A 26,112-nucleotide genomic window follows, 5' to 3' on the forward strand; every position below is an offset into this window, starting at 1 on the left:
TGAAAGGACGATGCAAGTGCTGGTGCAGTTATTCGGCTCACATTGAAGATAGCTGAACGATATATAGCCGAAATATTAGAAGAACTCATTCGGCTCCACACCTGAAATTTAGTGGAGCATATAATATTTTATTTGAGATACCTTCGAAAAATTTACAACAAATTTGAAACAGTTTGCCCTCAGGCTCACGACATGCTCGACAGTTAGGCGTCTGTTTTGTCGATGAGAGCAGGATTCTGTTTGAAGTGTGAAACGTGCCACTGATTCAGTACGTAGTTCAGACTCGTGGGTTGATGTAAACGATGCTCTTGATATCCACCGTAGGAAAAAAAAAGTCAGGGTCCTTATACACCAGAATGGTGGTACAGCCAGTGATCATGCACCGCTCGACTTGGATCTACCTATTATCTTGTCCCGCACAGTGGACAGTCGCTTGAGCAAAAGTGATGTTGTCCTCCCTCAGTGTAGCCGTGACCCACTTCTGTTACAGTGCTCGCAGCAGACGCAGGGCAGTGGCCACTAGAGGCACTTCGTTCGCGAAGGAACGGGTCCCAAGGAACTGTTCATTAACCTGAGCCAATTTTTTTAGCGTCTGGCAATACAAACTAAAGTATAACTGACATACACAAACTGCACAATTTTACAAAATAGACCGAACTAAAAACCAATGTACAAATTAATATCTAAATTTTCGGTTCATTCCAGTGCTACCTCTATCACTTCTAAGAAATCATCTACGTCTGCAGTGTAAGCCCATCTCCTATAGCTTATTACAACGTGTTTGATTGTCTGATGTTCACTGCGGCACTCGCATTGAGAAGATGTTCCCCGTCGCACAAATGGCATGGACTGTGCGAATCTTATTGCTTGTCTTCCAAGAGCGTCACTGTAATTCCATGTCGGCTGGCCTTGTACTAGGCCTCATGAGCAACGCTATTCCACGTTTCCGACCACTTCCCGCTCATGCTGAAATGCACTTTGCAAACTAAACCGATGCTAATAGAACAGAGAAGTATTCTAATAATCTGCAAGTCACAAGAAGCGAACTTGCGAGTCGTGTATCCTTTAGAGTCCGCGCATTCCTGCGGAAAACCGGTTTCACTCACCTTGCGTCGTACGTAACTCGCAGTGGCTCGATCACAATCTCCGCGTTGTCTGTCTGATGGCTTTACCTACCTGCAACAGAGAGAAAAATACCTAACATAAAATCGTTGCTCCAGAAGCATTACTCTAAAGCATTAGTAAAATTAAATTATTACTTTTTCGGAAGCATAACTCTTTCCTATTGACGGGCGGACTCTTACTACAATCACTTATACAGCGTGTTCCAGAGCTGTGAAGGAGGACGGGAGACCGTCCTGAACCGAATAGTTTGAGTAAAGGAGTATTTCAGCTGACTGACTGTGCAATGCGCGTGAGTCACGTATCTGCGGACTGGGTACGTTCCAGAACTAACAGCTGCCTGTCGCTTCCACGCTTGGAAAGCAACACACACTCGCCCTCGGTCTGGCGACGTGTAGTTTATCGCTGTTCACATTGGATGACTAGTTATGGGAGGCGCAGCAGTTTGGCGACGTGCATTGATTGTATGGAGCCATACACTGTAGTACGGAAAAAGTCGAATCAGTTTACAGAGGAAAGTCAACCTAAATGGAAGAGACAGCTCTTAGTGGACTGAAACTTCGAGTGTACTGTTTTGTTGGTGCCCCAGCCAAATTACCTTGAACGCAGAGTTGGATGGTTCATCCAGCGCAATTGTACAGTGTCGAACTTTCCACTGTACATATTGAAGGTGTAAATTATAAGTTGACCATCCAGAATAACTCGAAAAATAAGCTTCACACGAAAAAAAATGTGTAGAATCCAAAGCTGATTATTGTCGAGAGGGACATCTGCTGGTGCTAACATTAGCCCGCCACCCCAGCCCCCTGCGGGTGGGGCGGGAGGCAACTTTAAAATTACAAATGGGAACCCCTATTTTTTATTGCAGAATCAGATTATACGTAAAAGAACTACGTACATTTTGTCTGAAGCATTTGTTCTGATTCTTGGTAGTTGGAGATGTAATTCAAGAAAATCCATGTTCACATTATTGCGTGGAAAATGGTTACGGAGTCACTTAGTTTCTTAGTTAATGAGTTCAGTCGTTATTAAGTAGGATGTTTGGTTAGTTAGCTAGTCAGATGATTTATTTGATAATTAAAAGTTGTGTGGCCTCATGACCACTAGTCAAACAAAACTTATCCGAATCTGCGGAGCAAATTAATATCTGGGACATCATTTGTAAAACTAATTCCTCTCTCTCAAACCCCACCCTATGAGAGGGGGAGTTTTAGTTTTAGCGAATCAAAATTTACGAAGTAAATAAATATTTTTTATTTATCCGGTAACCATGGGGGTTCCCATTTGAAATTTTAAAGTTGCCTCCCACCCCACCCCCAGGGGGCTGGGGTGGCGGGCTAATTTTAGCACCAGCAGATGTCCCCCTCGAAAATAATCAACTCTGGATTCTACACATTTTTTCGTGTGAAGCTTATTTTTCGAGTTATTCTGGTTTGTCAACTTAAAATTTACACCCTGTACATTACTACACACGTCTGAGGCCTGTTTTATCCGTGGTGGTGTTATCGGTGGAGAAGTAGCCACGACTGGTGTAACAAAAATCACCATTCGTCTGACGTCACCAGCAACGATTGTCTGTATCAGCTTGTGAGTAGGAACTGTACACGCTCAACTAAATGGGCCTTATCTGTTGCACACTGGACTCGCATTCGGGAGGACGGCGGTTCAATCCCGTCTCCGGCCATCCTGATTTAGGTTTTCCGTGATTTCCCTAAATCGTTTCAGGCAAATGCCGGGATGGTTCCTTTGAAAGGGCACGGCCGCTTTCCTTTCCAATCCATCCCCAACCCGAGCTTGCGCTCCGTCTCTAATGGCCTCGTTGTCGACGGGACGTTAAACACTAACCACCACCACCTTATCTGTTGCGAGTTCATGGGAATGACGCGCGTTAGGGGCCGTTCTCTTAGAGATGTGCTGCCACAGTTGGTAGCGACGGCACGTGTCGCTGTCCGCCGGAGGTTGTGGTTTCTGCACGAGGGTTCGCCACCCTGCTTGACGTCTCTGGTCATGTGGACAGCGGACACACTCATCGTTCGACCGGAATGGACCATATTTTCCGTCGGCCAGTGCGACTCCAGGATCTAGCTTCTACGAATTTCTCCTCACGGGCTTACGTGAAGTGAGGGACCCCAGCAGGAGCTCAGGAGAGACTGTTTGGTAGGGCACCAGCTGCCTGCCTCACCTAGCAACCGGGTGATTCGAGTCATGGCTTACGGCTGTCACTTTCTACACTCGGGGCGAGTTTAAGTAATAGTTTGTGTGTTTAAGTTGCCTATGTAAAGAGAATATTAAGCACTCAAGGTCGACCTGACTTGAAACCACCCTCACCGTCATATCTTCAATTGTGATCCTAATGGTTTTGACACACGTTACCTATTTGAGCAGCAGGAAGACCAGGGTTTAACGTCCCGCCGGCGACGTCATCATTATGAGGGAAGGAGGGGGAGGTAAAAACTGTAAAGAGAGACCAAAGTTTCAGTGCAGTATGCAGGTTCAAAAGGATGTAGCTTGCGAATCAGTTTACAGAGGAAAGTCAACCTAAATGGAAAGTTGAAGTGATGAAGACGCTTGTACGAAATAGATTCACGTGGCGTCGCTGATTTGGCTGACGATGAGGAGGAGAAAGGAGTTTCAGTGCTGGCGAAAAGGGTGACGCAACACGTAAGCAAAATGTAGAAGTGGAGTTAATCGATCGTGTGCAGATTACGACCGGTGGGGGGGGGGGGGGGGGCACTGAGTGGAGTGGGGTTCAAGTATTTGGAAGCACAGACCACTCAAAAATGTCACACTGACGGCCTGGAATTTGCTTCTAAAATGTGCCACAATATATGAGTTATATGGGAATGAGACGAAGTGGATGTTTAAAAAGGCATAATTCATTAAATCTGTACCAAAAAACGAACCACCAGTATTAAAATGTATAACGCCGTATTTACACGAAATGAATACTGAGATACACTGAAGAGCCAGAGAAACTGGTACACCTGCCTAATATCGTGTAGGACCCCACGAGCACGCCGAAGTACCGCAACACGAGCTGCATGGACTCGACTAATGTCTGAAGTAGTGCTGGAGGGAACTGACACCATGAACCCTGCAGGGCTTTCCATAAATCCGTAAGAGTAGGAGGGGGTGGAGATCTCTTCTGAACAGCTCGTTGCAAGGCATCCCAGATACGCCCAATAATGTTAATGTGGGAAGCAAGGAAGGTGCCTCCACGTGTGCATTTTACTTACATGCTACATAGAAGAAAGTAAAATGACGGTGCTCCCCGGAACGTTGCCCAATCGGACAACGGCCAAACCTTCCACCACCGGAAACCAATGCAACCAAAAGCCAAAAACAAAAACAGGTCCTCTTCAGGACCAACCCTGACGATTGTCAGCCTGAACGTCGAGGGAATCACCAAGAATAAAGAGGATGTAATATCGCAACTATGCCAATCAGAAAAGTGGGACGTGCTGTGCCTGCAGGAAACGCATGGAGATGAAACAGCAAACAGCCCCAATATCAAAGGAATGCGCTTGGCAGTAGAAGCACCTCACAGAAGGTATGGGAGCGCAATATTTGCCAGACCCGAGATGCTGCTCTCTTCCACGAGTAAAACAACCACCAACAACATTGAAGTGTTAGCCATAGAGAGTGGATCATTTGCAATATGCTCCGTATATAAACCCCCCGGGTAGAACTTACACATTTCAACGCCAGAAAGCTTCAACAACCAAAGGACACATTCGTTGTGGGCGACTTTAACAGCCACAGCACCACCTGGGCCTACGACGAGACAGACGCCAATGGTCAGCTGTTAGAACAATGGGCTGAGGCAAATAACCTCTCACTTCTCCACGACCCCAAGCTCCCCTACTCCTTCAACAACAAAATTTCGAAGCGAGGTTACAATCCCGATATTTGCTTCGTCAGCCGGAGCATCTACGACACCTGCTGCAAAAGAGTATATGATGCAATCCCAAAAACACAACATCGACCTATTGGAATCCAAGTCTACTCAACAATCAACAATCAACTTTAAAAAGGCTAGGTGGTCAGAATATTCCCAAGCGGTGGATGAGGAATTAGCCAGTCTGACCCCAACACCAAATAATTATCTTATCTTTGTTGAGACTTTGCGAAAGGTATCTAGACGCTATATTCCTAGGGGCTGCAGACAACACTATATCCCAGGGCTCTCAAATGCCTCAAAGGACATCCTGGAGAAGTATCAAGTATTGTTCGCGGAAGACCCATTCAGCGACGAAACCATCACCTGCGGCACAGCTTTAATGTCAGCCCTCAGCGAGGCACGCGAGAAGAAGTGGATAGCAACCCTAGAAAGAATGGATATGTCCCACAGTAGCAAAATAGCCTGGAACCTGATTAAGAAACTGGATGGTGACCCAAAGCTAAGCAAGGCCCCGGCCAACGTAACTCCAAACCAAGTGGGCAACCAACTCCTTCTAAACGGCAAGTTCAACTCCAAACGTCAGAAAACTAAAATCACACGCCTACTGCCAACGGAAAACACCAACTTCCAGAAACCATTTACCATGAGAGAGTTGAACAATGGCATAAATACCATGAAGAATGGGAAAGCCGCTGGGTTTGATGATATTTGCGTGGAACAGATTAAAAACTTCGGCCTTGGCGCCAGGGACTGGATACTTGGACTTTTTAACGTCTGCCGTGAAACCTTTCAAATCCCGAAACTGTGGAGGAAGTCAAAAGTGCTGGCTCTCCTTAAACCTGGGAAGGATCCAGAGTCTCCGAAGAGCTATCGACCCATAACACTTCTCTGCCACCTGTTTAAGCTCTATGAAAGATTGATCCTCAACAGAATAGAGGATCGTTGACTCGAAGCTAATTCCACACCAAGCAGGTTCTAGACCTGGAAAGTCCTGTACCAGTCAAATTCTGGCATTGACGGAACATATCGAGGATGGGTTTCAGAATAAGCTAATCACCGGGATGGCACTAGTCGACCTAAGTTCCGCCTATGATACAGTAGATCACCGGACACTACTGCATAAAACCTACGACACCCTGAAAGACTACCACCTAGTCAAGATAATCGAATCCCTGCTCCAAAATAGATAGTTATTCGTAATGCTTGAGGGGGAAAAAGAGTCGATGGCAGAATCAGAAAAATGGGCTCGCCCAAGGGAGCGTGTTGGCGCCAATCCTATTCAACATATATACAAATGACCAACCAACTCCAGACAAAACCAAAACTTTTGTATATGCAGATGACCTGGCAATAACAGTTCAAGGCAACAGGTTTGAAGCCATCGAGGAGAAACTAGAAACCGCCCTTTCTACAATGTCAACCTACTACAAAAAGAATTCTCTAAAACCCAATCCCTCCAAAACTCAAGTGAGTGCATTCCATCTGAACTCGAGGCAGGCAAAGTACAGGCTCAATGTTACCTGGGATGGGACATTACTACAACACGCAGATACTAAATGGTTCAAATGGCTCTGAGCACTATGGGACTTAACATCTTAGGTCATCAGTCCCCTAGAATTTAGAACTACTTAAACCTAACTAACCTAAGGACATCACACACATCCATGCCCGAGGCAGGATTCGAACCTGCGACCGTAGCAGTCCCGCGGTTCCGGACTGTAGCGCCTAGAACCGCACGGCCACCGCGGCCGACACAGATACTCCCACCTACCTGGCGTCGTGCTGGACAGAACATTGACATACAAATATCATTGCGAAAAAACACGCAAAAAAGTAGAAGCACGAAATTCCCTAAAGAGAAAGCTGTCCAATAGCAGATGGGGTACCAAAGCTACCGTGGTCAGAACTTCAGCCCAAGCTTTGTGCTTCTCAACTGCCGAATTTGCCTGCCCGGTATGGTGCATATCCGCCCACACAAGAAAGGTAGATATTAGCTTGAATGAAACATGCAGGATAGTGACAGGCTGCATGAAACCAACCCCCATAGAAAATCTTCACAAGGCCGCAGGTTTCACAAACCCTGACTCACGTAGGAAAGCCTATGAACATACCGAGAAGCAAAAACAAACCTTTGATGCCTGTCACTCAATATTTGGCCTAGAGTGTGGCCCCAGTAGACTCAAATCCAGACGCCGTTTCCTAAGTTGCGCCGTAGATGAGCCCCCCATCTAGTATCCACTAAGAGAGGATCCACCAAACGGCGTTTCTGGTGACTGGAAAACCTGGAGAATGCTTAACCGCATCAGAACTGGGGTGGCTCCTGTGAAATCTAATCTGATAAAATGGGGTTTGTTGGACGAAAATGACGACAAATGCGACTGCGGCACTGGACAGGACATGGAACATCTACAATGCCCTGCCTGCCCCCACAGGTGCCCCCTCGACGATCTATGGCTGGCTAAAGAAGAAGCATTGGACATTGCCCAATACTGGGCAAACAACACGAAGAAGTAAAGTAAAGTAAGTTAATGTGTGGGGGGTTTGGTGGCCAGCGGAAGCGTTTACAGACTCAGAAGAGCGTTCCTGGAGCCACTCTGTAGCAATTCTGGACATGTGTGGTGTCGCATGCACAATGGACATGAATGGATGCAGGTGATCAGACAGGATCCTTAAGTGCGTGTCACCTGTCAGAGTCGTATGCAGACGTATCAGGTGTCCCAAATCACTTCAACTGCACACGGCCCACACCATTACAGAGCCTCCACCAGCTTGAACAGTCCATGGATTCATGAGGTTGTCTCGATACCCGTACACGTCCATCCGCTCGATACAATGTGAAACCAATTTCAGACCAACAATTTGAAACGAGACTCATCCGACTAGGCAAGATGTTTTCAGTCATCGACTGTTCAATGTCGGTGTTGACGGGTCCAGGCGAGGCGTAAAGATTTGTGTCGTGCAGTCATCAAAGGTACACAAGTGGGTCTTCGTCTCGAAAGCCCATGTTTCGTTGAATGGTTCGCACGCTGACACTTGTTGATGACCCAGCATTGAAATCTGGAGCAATTTTCGGAAGGGTTGCACTTCTGTCACGTTGAACGATACTCTTTAGTTGTCGTTGGTCCCGCTCTTGCGGGATCTTTCTCCGGTCGCAGCGATGTCCAAGATTTGCTGTTTTACCGGATTCCTGATATTCACGGTACACTCGTAAAATGGTCGTACGGGAAAATTCCCACTTCATCGCTATCTAGGAGATGCTGTGTCCCATCGCTCGTACGCTGACTATAACACCACATTGTGCGCCCCCGGTAGCTGAGTGGTCAGCGCGACGGACTGTCAATCCAAAGAGCCCGGGTTCGATTCCCGGCTGGGTCGGAGATTTTCTCCGCTCAGGGACTGGGTGTTGTGTTGTACTAATCACCATCATTTCATCCCCATCGACGCGCAAGTCGCCGAAGTGGCGTCAAATCGAAAGACTTGCACCAGGCGAGCGGTCTACCCGACGGGAGGCCCTCGTCACACGACATTTCAACACCACATTCAAACTCACGTAAATCTTGATAACCTGCCATTGTAGCAGCAGTAACCAATCTAACAACTGCGCCAGACAGTTGTTGTCTTATATAGGCGTTGCCGAACGCAGCGCCGTATTCCGCCTGTTTACATATCCCTGTATTTTAATACGCATGCCTATACGATTTTTCTGAGGAATGAGTTTGTTCTGTTGGTTTTATCTGCAAGACAGCTGGCACTACTTGCAGTAAGATATTTTGCATTTTCTTGTTTCAAGTTTTTTATCAAGATTCTGCTACCAAATAGGAACAGTGATCAAGAAAGATTGACATTAGGATTTTACTAAGAAGTGAGAATAATGACATGATTTTTATCTTATGTGGAGTACTATTCTAAATTTGTATCGCACTATGTGTAATGGAACTTTCTTAATCCGATGTCCTTGCTGAGTAGATATGATACTTTCCTTTTTGCCTTATTACATGTTGATGGGTATTGAAGTTTTTATTTATGTATACTACAGACAGAACAACATGACTTGCAAATGAAAAAGGCAGAAAATGTGCGTTTTAATAGAGCTAATGTAGAAATTTTTTACGCGCGTCCATTTCGTAAACAGTGCGATATGCGAGCCAGACACAGCCGCTGCGCTCGTGTATACCACTTTGAAGCACACATACCGTACGCGCAAGGCGCATCGTTTCTGAGCGTTCAGCATCACGTTGAATTCGGCACGCTCACCATTTACATTGGAAAGCACGGTCCGTGTGCCCACAGCTTTAGAGTCGCTGCTCTCTAACTTCCTACGATCCGGAATGTACGACCACCGCCGACAGGTGGACGCGTTTAGAACTTTGCCAGCGTCCTCGACACAACATCGCAACGTTCACAATAATCTAGGACTAACATCCATACTCCTCAGACCACGTTGGGGTGTGTGGTGGAGGGTGCCTGTGTTAACATTCTCTCTTTCTCCCCTCCCTGCTCCATTCGCGAATGGCGGGTTAGAACAATGATTCTCTCTCTCTCTCTCTCTCTCTCTCTCTCTATGATTTTCTCGTTGTCGTCATTTCGCGCGACCTATCCGAGGAAGTGATATGTTGCTCCAAACTTCCTGAAACGTACACTCTCGAGCTGTAAACAGTAAACCTCTGAGTGTTACACAACTTCGCTCTTGTGGCGTCTGCTGCTGCAGTTCGTTGAGCATCTATGTAACGCTCTCGCGTCGAGTAAACGATCCCGTGACGAAATGCGCAGCTCTTCGTTGGACCTTCCTTCTGTCTGTCTCTCTCTCTCTTCTGTTTGTCTAACCTAATGATGGTCGCACTCCGATGACCGATACTCGTGAATCGTTCGAAAAAGTGTTTCGAAGGCCACTTCGTTCCTTTACTTCCCGTCTATGGTCACTAATTGTTTGTCATCAGGCTACCGGTTTCGGTCTATAATGCCCATCTTCAGATCTGTTTTATAAAAACATGTCCTAATATACTGGAGCCAGAGTGGCGTCGTCAAATGTTAAACACAAATCACCACCAGCATCGTCAAATGCTGACAAGATGACTCTTGCATATGCTGTTATTTGTAAATATTTGACGATGCTGATGCTGATTTTGTATTTAACATTTAACGATGACACTATGGCTCCACTATATTAGGACATGTTTTTACAAAACAGATTTGAAGGTGGTCATTGTAGACCGAAACCGGTAGTCTGTTGACAAAAAAATTTGTGACTATGGACGTGTAGTGAAAGAAATTTAATCTATATTCTGGTCACTGTTCGATTCTCGACCATGCCGCAGCTTGCGAAGCCACTTCTTTTGTTGATGTACTAAATTTCCTTAACTCTTCTACCACCACAACCTTTCGTTTCACTGAGTATTACTGTGCTCATAAATACATCAAGTAAGTAGCACAGCATATATTGGCAATATTTTAATGAACTAATATAAAAACACAAATTACAGTTGTTCAACGTAACAGTTATCATTATATTTTCATAAATATTACACTACCGGCCATTAAAATTGCTACACCAAGAAGAAATGCAGATGATAAACGGGTATTCATTGGACAAATATATTATACTAGAACTGACATGTGATTACATTTTCACGCAATTTGGGTGCATGGATCGTGAGAAATCAGTACCCAGAACAACCACCTCTGCCCATAATAACGGCCTTGATACGCCTGGGCATTGAGTCAAACAGAGCTTGAAAGGTCTCTGTTGGATTCCTTTCATGTCAGTTTCTTAAATCTGTTTTCATTTACGGCATAAATTCCTCTTCTAAATTTACTGTGGCGTTTCTGACTATCTGGGAGGAGACTGAGTAGTGGAACGTGTTACTTTTACACATAAACAAGAACGATCTGTCACACTACTACACTTTAAAACACAGTTTATATGTAATTCATGTCACACAGTCTCATACGGAACCTACATCCGCTTTCTTTTATATACTGTATATGATAAGATACTGTCATCCCCCTTCCCTTCTGTGTGAGAGGATGAATGAGCAAATGTATTTCTAGTTGCATGCTGGATGGTAGGTAGCAGACAAGCCTGTCTGCTAGAGAACAGTAGGACCAACGTCGGAACAGGTAGCTACACTTTCTAAAAGCAAAGAGGTTTATATCCTTAGTATGGTCCTGTCCGTCGCTTGTCATGTTGGTATAGGAAGCTGCCTCTCTGGCCACTTCCGTTTGTATTTGTGAGCCACCCTCAGGAAGGGACCAGGTCAGTCTGTCCGCAGCGAGCGTATGAAGTGGTAAGATCTCCGGCTAAGTGCGTGTCTGCTAAGTCCGTAGGCCAATGGATTTCTTAAGTTCAGCCTAACTGAAAATTTAATCACTTTTATTTCAGGTTTAGCTCTAAAATATCTAATGTTATCTTAAATTGCAACGCAGTGTAATTCGAGTGTGAAGTTCAGAATAATATTCCGGTAGTTGCTTTGTCACTACTTTGTGAGTAAAGCGGAACTACGTGTTGATCCGTAAGTCTAACTAAGTTCATCAATCTTAAATGCGAAAGTGCTTGAGATTATAACGTCTCGTCTTGACAATATTTTTCAATATAGCAACTTTTCTTTATGTTCAACCCACGTGGGCTGTACTTTGTGAGACCAGTACCACGTACTTATACAATTGTTTGACCCATCAGGTTAATAGTAAGACGATAGTAACCAGTTCGAGGTTTTTCTTTTGTAAATTGAGTTTCGATGTAATTTATTTTAACTATCAAAATTATTGTGGAGTTACACTCTTTGTGAAAACCAAGTTGACCACGTGAAGCATGTGGTGTAATCATCAAAGTAGCCCTCAGCTATTCTTTTCGGGAAGATTTCACAGGGAGTTAGTATGAATTTAGTATACCAGTGTGTGGTAATTACATGACGGACAGGATTGCGCTACGAACGTAACTTCTTTGGGTGAAAATTGAATCGGTTGGTTGTGGTTAATTTCCTCTTGGATATGTTACGACGTTCTTCGTGTGTTATTTTATGAATGCAGTGTTGTATGTAGTCTCCCAATCTTGGCTCCCTATTTGATGTGTTCCGTAAGATTACAAACTCACATTTTCACAGACCTAAATAAGGTACCAGCTTAGTTATGACTCAAGTTTAATATGCTGAAATTGCAATGATCAATGTTAAAATAAATTTCCAAATATAAACTGATTTATTTCTTTTTATTTAAATTATCTTTATATATATATATATATATATATATATATATATATATATATATATATATATATATATATCACCGGTTGTCGTATGACGATTAAAAGATTATAATTAATGTTAGTCTGGTTGGGAATTTCGTAAGCTAGACTGGATACCTGGTGAAGCAGTTGTTCAGTAATGCAAGGTTAACTTCCCCAGACAGCTCACAGCTTTAACCCGCTTTTATTCTCTATCGGCACTGCTTTCATAGCAAATTAATGCAACAATATTACAAGCTTGGATGGCGTGTACAGGTACAGCTGCCCATGCAGCTTCCACACGATACCACAGTTCATCAAGAGTACTGACTGGCGTATTGTGACGAGCCAGGTGCTTGGCCACCATTGACCAGACGTTTTCAATTGGTGAGAGATCTGGAGAATGTGCTGGCCAGGGCAGCAGAAAGGCCCATACAGGACCTGCAACATGCGGTCGTGCATTATGCTGCTGAAATGTAAGGTTTCGCAGGGATCGAATGAAGGGTAGAGCCACGGGTCGTAACACATCTGAAATGTAACGTTCACTGTTCAAAGTCCCGTCAATGAGAACAAGAGGTGACCTAGACGTGTAACCAATGCCACCCCATACCATCATACCATCACGCCGGGTGATACGCCAGTATGGCGAGGACGAATACATGCTTCCAATGTGCGTTCACCGCGATGTCACTAAACACGGATGTGACCATCATGATTCTGTAAACAGAACCTGGATTCATCCGAAAAAATGACGTTTTGCCATTCGTGCACCCAAGTTCGTCTTTGAGTACACCATCGCAGGCGCTCCTGTCTGTGATGCAGCGTCAAGGGTAACCGCAGCCATGGTTTCCGAGCTGATAGTCCATGCTGCTGCAAACGTCGTCGAACTGTTCGTGCAGATGGTTGTTGTCTTGCAAACGTCCCCATCTGTTGACTTAGGGATCGAGACGTGGCTGCACGATCCGTTACAGCCATGCGGATAAGATGCCTGTCATCTCGACTGCTAGTGATAGGAGGCCGTTGGGATCCAGCACGGCGTTCCGTATTACCCTCCTGAACCCACCGATTCCATATTGTGCTAACAGTCATTGGATCTCGGCCAACGCGAGCGGCAATGTCGTGATACGATAAACCGCAGTCGCGATAGGCTACAATCCGACCTTTATCAAAGTCGGAAACGTGATGGTACGCATTTCTCCTCCTTACACGAGGCATCACAACAACGTTTCACCAGGCAACGCCGGTCAACTTCGGTTAAATTTCGCGTCTGTAGCACGTCATGTTCGTCGTGTAGCAATTTTAATGGCCGGTAGTGTACATTCAAGAAACAAAAAGAATTTTACTTTGCAAAACAGCATGAATAAATTTTAATGTGTTGAAAATGTAAAACTAAACAAAACATTATTGGATACAACTGACTTAGACAGAGAGAATCATGTGCTTTGAAAGTACTAATTTTGAAAAGACGTAATTTTCCAAAGTGCCTATGGGATCATATTGACCACAGATGTACTATAGTCTGATTAAAATTACTTGATAGTTGACCCTTCACTCGCTAGAGCTGGTTCCCTCCAATCAGAGCGCTCAACGTCACGCCCCAACTCTTCGCCCTTGCCAAACTGCCACAACTGGTCATTTCACTTCCAGTTCCTTGTCCGGCATTCTTTGTTGAAATGTTTGGATCCCTAATCATGGGCCTGGCACTTTTATTTCGTATTTCATTACACAAGATACCCACTCCAAAAACAACACACAAACACACAACGATGCAAATGAAACACACACTTTTCATACACAGCACTAACCAAATACTACTGGGTAATTCCGCACAAGACGCGATTCAATATCATATATGCAACTATCATAAGCACAGAGATCGGCTTACATTAGATAAGCTTCACACGACGTTGCCTGGGCCGAATTTTTGAAGGCTGGAATTCATCTGGAGCTCCAAAGATATACGCTATGTGATGAAAAGTATCCGGACACCCTCGAAAACATACGTTTTTCATATTAGGTGCATTGTGCTGCCACCTACTGCCAGGTACTGCATATCAGCGGCCTCAGTAGTCATTAGACATGGCGAGAGAGCAGAATGGAGCGTTCCACGGATCTCAACGACTTCGAACGTGGTCAGTTGATAGGGTGTCACTTGTGTCATACGTCTGTACGCGAGATTTCCACACTCCTAAACATCCCTAGGTCCACTGTTTCCGACGTGATAGTGAAGTGGAAACGTGAAGGGACACGTACTGCGGAAAAGCGTACAGGTCGACCTCGTCTGTTGACTGACAGACACCGCCAACAGTTGAAGAGGGTTGTAATGTGCAATAGGCAGACATCTATCCAGACCATCACACAGGAATTCCAAACTGCATCAGGATCGCCCGCATCTCGTGGTCGTGCGGTAGCGTTCTCGCTTCCCACGCCCGGGTTCCCGGGTTCGATTCCCGGCGGGGTCAGGGATTTTCTCTGCCTCGTGATGGCTGGGTGTTGTGTGCTGTCCTTAGGTTATTTAGGTTTAAGTAGTTCTAAGTTCTAGGGGACTTATGACCACAGCAGTTGAGTCCCATAGTGCTCAGAGCCATTTGAACCATTTTTTTTGCATCAGGATCTTCTGCATGTACTATGACAGTTAGGCAGGAGATGAGAAAACTTGGATTTCATTGCCGAGGTGCTACTCATAAGCCACACATCACGCCGGTAAATGCCAAATGACGCCTCGCTTGGTGTAAGGAGCGTAAACGTTGGACGATTGAACAGTGCAAAAATGTTGTGTGGATTGAAGAATCACGGTACACACTGTGGCGATCCGATGGCAGGGTGTGGGTATGGCGAATGTCCGGTGAACGTCATCTGCCAGCGTGTCTAGTGGCAACAGTAAAATTCGGAGGCGGTGATGTTATAGTGTGGTCGTGTTTTTCACGGAGGCGGCTTGCACTCCTTGTTGTTTTGCGTAGCACTATCACAGCACAGGCCTACATTGATGTTTCAAGCACCTTCTTGCTTCCCACTGTTGAAGAGCAATTCGGGGATGACGACTGCATCTTTCAACACGATCGGGCAACTGTTCATAATGCATGGCCTGTGGAGGAGTGGTTACACGACAATAACATTCCTGTAATGGACTGGCTTGCACAGAGTCCCGACCTGAATCCTATAGAAAACCTTTGGGATGTTTTGTAACGTCGAGTTCGTGCCAGGCTTCACCGACCGACATCGATACCTCTCCTCAGTGCAGCACTCAGAGAAGAATGGGCTGCCATTCCCCAAGAAACCTTCCAGCACCTGATTGAAAGTATACCTGCGAGAGTGGAAGCTATCATCAAGGCTAAGGGTGGGCCAACACCATATTGAATTCCAGCATTACCGATGGAGGGAGCCACGAACTTGTAAGTCATTTTCAGCCAGGTGTGCGGGTACTTTTGATCACATAGTGTAAATATAACTACTTTATCCAATGCTGTAGTGCAGCAAAATGTATAGAATATAAACCTGACGAGTATAAGGTCGTAAATTAGTTACATTCTCGATAAACGTAGCGAATTTTTTTTATTTCCAATCGTAAGAGTTCGATTATTATTTTTATTCAGTTAAGTTGGTTTAAATGTATTTTTTTTATTTCTAATTCCTTGCCACGTCGTTTTGATCATTGTACTGACTTTTTTATTTGCGTTCACTTTTCTTCCTACCAAGTTTTTCGTTTGGAATCTGTCTGTGTCGCCTATAATATGCAGCCAAGTGACAACGAGGACTGCTCATCGGTTGGTAACGTGGCGGCTCGTGTAGCCAGTGTGAGGGTAGTTTCAGGCAACCAATAATAGCTAGAAATTACAGTACTTTTCTAGCGCTAAAACTGAATATTTTCTGTTTTGAGTTTGCTCGTGAACAAAGCGTTCGTGGTAGTAGTTATGCCGCAGATTGTCACCGCCGTTTACTCGGGTACAATGCACATCACGAGATTGCGGTTAGGTCAGAACATGAGTTTAAATTCTGGGCTACAAAACGTGTCGTCTGCCGTAAATTGGTCATTGGTCATTTAAGGGGGAGACGTACGCGAAGTTTGGAAAAAACCTTATAAAATCCAAAGTTTTCAAGGCAATGTAACTAAATTTTGCACAGTTGTTAAGGGATGTTATATGGAAACATCCGCAAGTTTTAATGCTTACTGAAGCTACATTTTTTTAAATTATAACAACTGAAAATTTTTCAGTAAGGTGAGTACAAACGTTCGTTTTTTGAAAACTCTATAAGAACGAAATTAATGAATTTTTGCACAAAGTTTGATATACCATTATTACAAATATCTGTATAACCATATCGATATCTTCTTTTGCTGGATTTTTACAGCTCTCTAAATTTCGGAGGAAAAAATACCCAATCTTAGGGCCTTTCACTTATACAAATGGTTTACTATTATAGTAAATGAAAATTTCTTCCACAGATTGTTTCACTATAGTTTTGACTAAATGCATGCCACAATTAAGGACAATAATGTCAGCAGATTGTCAGAAACTGTAAGTTTCCCAAGTGATGAAAGTTGGCAAAACGTAAGTAGCGGGAAACCTGACAATGTTTGTATTAGGCATTACCTTACTTGGGTGAAATAGTGAAAACCATATGCATTCTCTTCTTTTTCCACAAGCAGTATTTTCTTTGCTTGTCCTCTTAGATTAGCCTGGTTTTCAAACTGAGCAATAATAGCATCAGCTGCATCAACTCTCCTGATATCGATTTACTTCAATATCGACAGTGTGAAATCTCCTGGATCAAATCCTAGCTCCTGTAGAGTTCATAGTCTGCCAAGATTGGCATAGTCAAACACTAAACAAGCATCATGCGGTACAACGTCATCAGCAATTGTGAAAACTTAAGTTGTCTTGGGGCAAGATTTTCCTGTCAGAGAGTTGTAACTTTCATTAGGATTTTGAGCTTTTCCACGCAAATAATTTTGTAAAAGTTCTGGAGCTGCTAAACACCAAAACATTCCCCACACTGTGGCTGCGTAACACTGGAAGAAAACACTACAGGAATAAATAATATGAGGAAATACAGAACAACAAAGGGGTGTGACACCGTGAAAGCTTTTGTTAATTATTAATTATATCACATTTAGGAGTGGATTTGGAACATAATATTCAGGAATTGGAAGTTTAATACCATGTAGTAAACGAAAATACAATGAAATTTTTTAAAAAATATTGGTCACTTTCGCGCACATACCCCATTAAAATCAGCTGTCGACAGACCTTCACGCATTTGCAGCGTACCTCGCAGCAACCACTCCCAACATTGCTCCGTGTTACACATTAACAGCATTTGTGTAGCAACCCGCCGTGTTTCGGTGTCACTCACAACCAAACGGTTGCCGGCAGCCGATGTGGCAACCCTGTAGCGGCAAGTGACAGAAGTCAACTATCAAGTAATTTTAATCCGACGGCAGGAAAGGTATAACATCACGTGAGGCGAGAGACCCTAACAATGGGTAGAAAAATAAGTGGGAAATAATATTGTCAGTGTCGCAGGCGCTTCGTATGACATTTCTAAAACGAAACAGTCATCATTGTATTTACATAAAGAGTTGCATTCAAGAAACAAACAATTTAAATAAGGGTCATACTGTATAGGTTGACTTTTACATAGAAGATAACAGCAACCAGCCATTTTTTAGAATGCTATTTGTTTATTTAAATAGCGCCGTTACCGGTTTCGAACCGACAGATTCATCTTCAGATGGCTAGTTCACGTTAAGATACATTTTACATTAGCTTTCGCTTTTTGTTTTCCCAAGTGATGAAATTTCCTTGGGGTGGTGGTGCAATGAAAAATCCGCGCCATTACGTTCTAGTGCAGGCTGCTTGTGATCTTGAAGTATCGAAAAGTGTATGAAACACTTTTTATAAGTATATATAAGCACATCATCCTAAGTACAGGTATCACTCACACAACTGTGTGTGAGTGCTGCTTTAGATTATGTGCATATTCATATACGTATAAAAAAATTCAAGAACCTTTCTATTGATTTTGTCGCTCCCTGGCGAATATGAAGTTTAAAGGTTTAAAGAGATTTTGTGACGATTAAATAATCAAAGTCTCTTCCGAAGTACATAAACTAAATGATGAGGCTTAACAATTTTTTCTCATGCGACCATCGATTTGAAGTCAAAATGACTCCGTAAATTGCGTCGCTAATTTCAGGAGCAAATATTAAGAAACAAATGCTGTTTCTCGACGCTGCACATGCATCTTAGGTGAGATTAGTTTGAAGGTACTGATAGTACTGCGCGGTTAACGAATGTCCTACAATGTGAAACCGCCGAGCATCGAACAGTTTGGAGTGTGACTCCCATCTGTAGTCACGGGTTAACTAGACACTGCCTCGGCCACCTCCCTGGGTCTATGCACAACAACTTGGGGATGGTACAGTGGAGCACCCCCCCCCCCCCCCCCCCCCCTCCCTCTCCATCATGACAGTGCAGACCAACTGCTGCGGTGAACTTCCCCAGCCAGCCAGCTAACTGCATGTACATCACAGGCCCTTATCTCAGTGACATGAATCTTTATGTTTCTCTAACGGAACAATCGCCGCCCATAAAGCAGTGGCTAGAGAGTGCGGTTGATGGCGCACTTCATTTCTAGTAGTGCCAAAAGTGGTGTTTCAGAGCAATGTGCAGTATATACAGCGGTTAATGGGCGAAGCTAGCCCGCAGTAAACGTGTTGCTGTCTTTATGGTGGCCAGTGAGCAGCGACCGATAACCGGAGTCGCGGGTTAAGATAAGAGGAGCCGCCCGCGTCTGGCCGTGCTGGGTGCTGCAAGCACGGGAGCGCCAGTCGGCGGCCATGTATACTCCGGAGGAGAGGACAGAAGAGGTGACCCGCCCTCGGGACGTTCCGGGAAGGCTAGGCGGGAGGGGAACGCTCAGCTTCCAGACTTCCTGGAAAACAGCCGGCTAGCTGCTCACCTCTTTTCCACCCCCGACAGCCCCACCCCCACTGCCCTACATTGCGTTCCCATGGTTTCCCAGAACCAGTGGGCAGTATAAAAGACTGCCGTCCCATTCTACGAAAATTTTCTGTCTACTAGCACCCACAGTACTACAGTAGTTTAAAATCGACTACTTCTGCCTGTCCTACTATTAAACCTGTTTTTTCAGCGTCGCGATTTCGGCCTATTATGTCGTTCGCTGCGAAATCCGACAACGCATAACTCTTCCTTTTAAGAGAACACTGTCATCGAGTCATTAGTTTTCGTGTAGTTCATGTGCACAAGGGGAAACAACAACCGTATTTTTTCCCGAGGACATACAGCTCTACTGTATGATTAAATCTGTTAACATATTTCGGTTCCTCTTCCTTGCTACAATTATTTTGACACTTTAATTCGTGGCTATATTATATACTTTGAACTGTAGAAAGGAAAGAGACTTTCTACACACATAGGAACCGAAATATGTTAATACATTTCGGCTGCCGTCATCTTGAAAGGAATTAATAATTTGTTCAATACGGCAGCAGCCATTAAAAAGATTTGAGTTTAAACGGAGAGTCTTCTTGGCCTTGAGGCGCGTACGAATACAGAAAAGCCGCCGAACCAACGGCCAAGGCTGCGCCGCCTCACGAAACCTTTGGGACAAAAAGCAACCGACCATTTCTATAGTCCAGCAGTTTATATATATCAAATAAAACTGATACAGAATTAATGGAGCAGCCATTTGTTCCCCATCAAAAGGTCCCGAATCTGTCACCTCCTTTTATATACATTAATGTCCGGCCCCGGTAGCTGAGTGGTCAGCGTGACGCAATGTGAATCCTAAGGTCCAGGGTTCGATTCCCGGCTGGGTCGGAGATTTTCTCCGCTCAGGGACTGGGTGTTGTGTTGTCCTAATCATCATCATTTCATCCCCATCGACGCGCAGGTCGCCGAAGTGGCGTCAACTTGAAAGACCTGCACCAGGCGAACGGTCTACCCGACGGGAGGCCCTAGCCACACGACATTTCATTTCATATACATTAATTACTCCTCGACTCATCCTTTGTTGTCGGCATATGCGCTCGTCACGGCACGTGGCGTTCCTGGGAGGATTCATAACATGATGTGTTATATCCTCATATATATCACATAGTAGTTAGTGTACTAGAGATTAAAGCACGCACGAAGGCACGTGGTCGTGTTTCCGTCGTGCCATAGGAGACTGCACGTGAAAGAAGGTCGCTAGCATTGGTACGAAGTACCCGTATGCGTTGTACTGCACACTGTACGTAAGAGTTATAGAGCGAGGTGTGAGGTGACGGGCAGTGTCTGCAGACAGTGCCAGGGCGGCGGTAGAATCGGAAATGAGCTCCGTACATTCGCTTTAAACGCACCAGCGTGTCCTGTGACGTCAACACCGAACTCGCCCGTCACGGACGCTCGGAGACTCGACAAGCGAATCTCCGCCGCTGCCCGTTTAACCGAAATCTCGTCACTTGGGTCTGTCGTCCGGTACCAGCAAACTGTAAAAACGTAGAAAGGGGAGCATGTTCACGAGTTGACGACTACACACATCAAAAAAAAGTTTTGCGTCACCTCGGTTCCAAGAGTTCCGCAACCTGTAAAAAAAATTGGAATACAGATCAATATAAACATGATTTCCGCCCTTTTTATTGCTCATAAAAATCACATATTGCATGCATGTTGTACCATCATACAGAGAAACCTTCAGAAATGGTGGCCCGGATAGCTGTACACACCGGTACCTCTAATACCTAGTAGCACGTCTTCTTGCATTCATACATGCCTGTATTCGTCGTGGCATACTATCCACAAGTTCATCACGGCACTGTTAGTCCAGATTGTCCCACTCCTCAACGGCGATTCGGCGTAGATCCCTTAGAGTGGTTGGTGGCTCACGTCGTCTATAAACAACCCATTTCAATCTATCCCAGGCATTTTCGATAAGGTTCACGTCTGGAGAACAAACTGGCTACTCTAGTCGAGCGATGTCGTTATCCTGAAGGAAGTCTTTCACCAGATGTGCACGATGAGGGAGTGAATTGTCGTTCATGAAGACGAATGCCTCGCCAATATGCTGCCGATATGGTTGCACTATCGGTCGGTGGATGGCATTCACGTATCGTACAGCCGTTACAGGGCCTTCCATGACCACCAGCGGCGTACGTCGGCCCCATATAATGCCACCCCAAAATAGTAGGGAACCTCCACCTTGCGGCACTCGCTGGACAGTGTGTCTAAGGCGTTGAGCCTGACCAGGTTGCCTCCAAACACATCTCCGACGATTCTCTAGTTGAAGGCACATGTGACACTCATCGGTGAAGAGAACGTGATGCCAATCCTGAGCGGTCCAATCGGCATGTTGTTGGACCCATCTGTACCACCCTGCATGGTGACGTGGTTGCAAAGATGGACCTCGCCATAGACGTCGGGAGTGAAGTTGCGCATCATGCAGCCTATTGCGCAGAGTTTGTGTCGTAATACGATGTCTTGTGGCTGCACGAAAAGCATTATTCAACATGGTGGCGTTGCTGTCAGGGTTCCCCCGAGCAATAATCCGTAGGTAGCCGTCATCCAATGCAGTAGTAGCCATTGGGTGGCCCGAGCGAGGCATGTCATCTATAGTTTCTGTATCTCCTCGATGTCCGAACAACATCGCTTTGGTTCAATCCGAGACGCCTGGACACTTCCCTTGTTGAGATCCCTTCCTGGCACAAAGTAACAATGCGGACGCGATCGAACCGTGGTATTGACCGTTCGGCATTGCTGCACTACAGACAACACGAGCCGTGTACTCGTTCCTGGTGGAATGACTGGAACTGATCGGGTGTCTAATATGCGCTGTCTAATATGCGCTGCTCATGTATGGTTGTTTATATATTTGGGCGGGTTCATTTCTGAACAGTCAAAGGGACCGTGTCTGTGATACAAGCCGGCCTGAGTGGCCGTGCGGTTCTAGGCGCTACAGTCTGGAGCCGAGCGACCGCTATGGTTGCAGGTTCGAATCATGCCTCGGGCATGGATGTGTGTGATGTCCTTACGTTAGTTAGGTTTAATTAGTTCTAAGTTCTAGGCGACTGATGACCTCAGAAGTTAAGTCGCACAGTGCTCAGAGCCATTTGAACCATTTTTTTCTGTGATACAATATCCGCAGGCAACGTCTACCTGTTCTGGGAACTGCGACGAGGCAACACATTTTTTGATGTGTGTATAACCGAGGACTCACGGCATTACCACGATATACACAAATACTGGGTACGGCGCTTATTATTTACCGAGACACTGACCGATCGGTTAACAGGAGATATTGTTCTCCCTCTCTCATACATACACGGTTAAGAAAAAAATCTGCACTTGGAGGTCAGCATCCGATTCCTCATCCGGATTCAACACAAAAGTTTATCTTGCAAAATCGGATAGGGTGCACTTTGAAACGTATATGAACACGAGGAGCCGGCAATACTGTCACTGTCACAATACTGTCGTGAAGCGCATGGGAACGTACAGAGGAACGTATATTAGCCCACACTTCTTTACCGGCTGTCTTGTCTCACAGAGTAGACTGCTGCGACATCCATCAAGGAACTGTGATTCGAATCCTCATCAGGTTTCCTCTTTTATTTATTTTATTCATCCGTTCCCTTGTTCTCGTCGCTTGTAACCAGGAAATCATTTTGTCACATGACAATAGAGTATCCAAAGACAGTGGGGTTTGCTAAGCTGTATGCATGTGTCTACTATCCGCGCAGTGCATGGACGTCAAGTTCATGTAGGACAGCCTCCCGGTGGAGTACGCAAACGATGAATACGTCGACATATTTTTGGTGCTGCGTGCATCCGATAACCAAGCTGCTGCTGCTCATTCTCTGCTTGACGCATTATAAAACATTCCACTTGATGTTACATCTACACTACTGGCCATTAAAATTGCTACAGCAAGAAGAAATGCAGATGACAAACGGGTATTCATTGGACAAATATATTATACTAGAACTAACATGTGATTACATTTTGCCGGCCTTAGTGGCCGAGCGGTTCTAGGTGCTTTAGTCCAGAACCGCGCGCCTCCTACGGTCGCAGGTTCGAATCCTGCCTCAGGCATGGATGTATGTGATGTTCTTAGGTTAGTTAGGTTTAGGTTTAAGTAGTTTCAAGTCTAGGGGACTGATGACCTCAGATGTTGAGTCCCATAGTGCTTAGAGCCATTTGATTACATTTTCGAGCAATTTGGGTGCATAGATCCTGAGAAATCAGTACCCAGAACAACCACCTCTGGCCGTAATAACGGCCTTGATACGCCTGGGCATTGAGTCAAAATGAGCTTGGATGGCGTGTACAGGTACAGCTGCCCATGCAGCTTCAACACGATACCACAGTTCATCAAGAATAGTGACTGGCGTATTGTGACGAGCCAGTTGCTCGGCCACCATTGACCAGACGTTTTCAATTGGTGAGAGATCTGGAGAACGTTCTGGCCAGGGCAGCAGTCGAACATTTTCTGTATCCAGAAAGGCCCGTACAGGACCTGCAACATGCGGTCGTGCATTATCCTGCTGAAATGTAGGGTTTCGCAGGGATTGAATGAAGGGTAGAGCCACGGGTCGTAACACATCTGAAATGTAACGTTCACTGTTCAAAGTGCCGTCAATGCGAACAAGAGGTGACCGAGACGTGTAACCAATGGCACCCCATACCATCACGCCGGGTGATACGCCAGTATGGCGAGGACGAATACATGCTTCCAATGTGCGTTCACCGCGATGTCGCTAAACACAGATGTGACCATCATGATGCTGTAAACAGAACCTGGATTTATCCGAAAAATGACGTTTTGCCATTCGTGCACCCAGGTTCGTCGTCGAGTACACCATCTCAGGCGCTCCTGTCTGTGATGCAGCGTCAAGGGTAACCGCAGCCATGGTTTCAGAGCTGATAGTCCATGCTGCTACAAACGTCGTCGAACTGTTCGTGCAGATGGTAGTTGTCTTGCAAACGTCCCCATCTGTTGACTCAGGGATCGAGACGTGGCTGCACGATCCGTTACAGCCATGCGGATAAGATGCCTGTCAACTCGACTACTAGTGATACGAGGCCGTTGGGATCCAGCGCGGCGTTCCGTATTACCCTCCTGAACCCACCGATTCCATATTCTGCTAACAGTCATTGGATCTCGACCAACGCGAGCAGCAATGTTGCGATACGATAAACCGCAATCGCGATAGGCTACAATCCGACCTTTATCAAAGTCGGAAACGTGATGGTACGCATTTCTCCTCCTTACACGAGGCATCACCAGGCAACGCCGGTCACCTGCTGTTTGTGTATGTGATATCGGTTGGAAACTTTCCTCATGTCAGCACTTTGTAGGTGTCGCCACCGGCGCCAACCTTGTGTGAATGCTCTGGAAAAGATAATCGTTTGCATATCACATCATCTTCTATCTGTCGATTAAATTTCGCGTCTGTTGCACGTCATCTTCGTGATGTAGCAATTTTAATGGCCAGTATAGTATAATTGATTCAGCATGATGGTGCACTGCCCCAGTCTGGAATGAGGCGTTTCCAGGGAAATTGATTGGTCGTGGAGATCCACTTTCTGACCTGCGCATTCGCCGAACCTTAATCCACCAGATTTCTGTTTGTGGAAATACTTAAAGGAACAAGTTTATGATACTTCACCCATTGATGTACACGACCTAATAACTCGCGTGCATGCCACTTCGGCAATGGTGGATGCAGGTGTGTTGCATATGGTGCAACAAAGCGAGTGGCGAACTGTTTCCAAAACCAAGGTGGTCGCTTTCAACATCTTCTGTACAGTGACTGTTACTCGTACCGTCCCTACCGGCTCTGTGAAGATCAGCCTGAACGTCAAACATTCAGAACGGAATTATTTTGCACAGCATAATGTGCAATCTAGTTTTGCCTTCCAATTGTGTTTTTTGTAACTTGTTCAATACAGACGATGTTACAGTGCCCATTATTATTTATTGTTGGCTTTATACGTGTCATGGACTAAACAAAGTGGTAATAGTAACAGAAAAAAAATACGCAAGATACCGCAATGTAGAGGTGCAAATCGGATACAATTTGATGTTTTAACTGAAAAAAAGAAAAAAGTTTGCCATGAACGCGACCCGAACAGTTGCGACCTTGCATATCCGTTCCCTACGGCATTGCTTCGTCTGAGTGAGCTAATGAGCCAACTCTGGCACTGTGTATAGTTCATGCTACCTCTTCTTCGCCACGCTGCACGTAACTACAGCAATGCAAGAACCTCGTTTTTTTAAAATCGTATTTCTATTAAGCTTATTGGCTGTACCAGGTTTTGCTAAGTACAATTTTGTCTTGAATTGGGATGAGGAGCTCAAAGTGCGGCAGCTTTTCTTTACCCTATATATGAGGGTGTATGTGTGTTTGTGTGTATGAGTAAGTAGGTATGCATATATACAGAGTATCTCTGCAAAGAATTGTCTGAAAGAATTTCTTGTTTCTTGTAATTTCGGCAGATGTTTCAAATCTCGTATTTCTAAAACAAATATTGCTCATCACATATTTCATGTGACACCCAATGTCAATGGAAAGCGTTAGATTTTATAAACGAAATGATTTGTAAATCGGAATTTTACGTGCCAATTGAATAGAGCAGTCCCATGTTAGTCTATTGTAATGTTCGTGTTATCGATGTGGAGAATAAACGGTACCACGGCAGTAGACCTTGCCCATCCTCTCCCGTCTCGAGTACCGCCCTCGCGCACATTGATTGCTGTCTCCACAAAACAGCAGTGCTGCTCAGTAAAACCTGGAATATTGGTTATTCTTCCTGTTTTAGGTCCCTGTTAATACGTGTCGATAAACTGAATATCGCAGTAGACTAAT

The sequence above is a fragment of the Schistocerca nitens genome, chromosome 7 (assembly GCF_023898315.1).
Source record: "Schistocerca nitens isolate TAMUIC-IGC-003100 chromosome 7, iqSchNite1.1, whole genome shotgun sequence".
Classification (NCBI taxonomy): Eukaryota; Metazoa; Arthropoda; class Insecta; order Orthoptera; family Acrididae; genus Schistocerca; species Schistocerca nitens.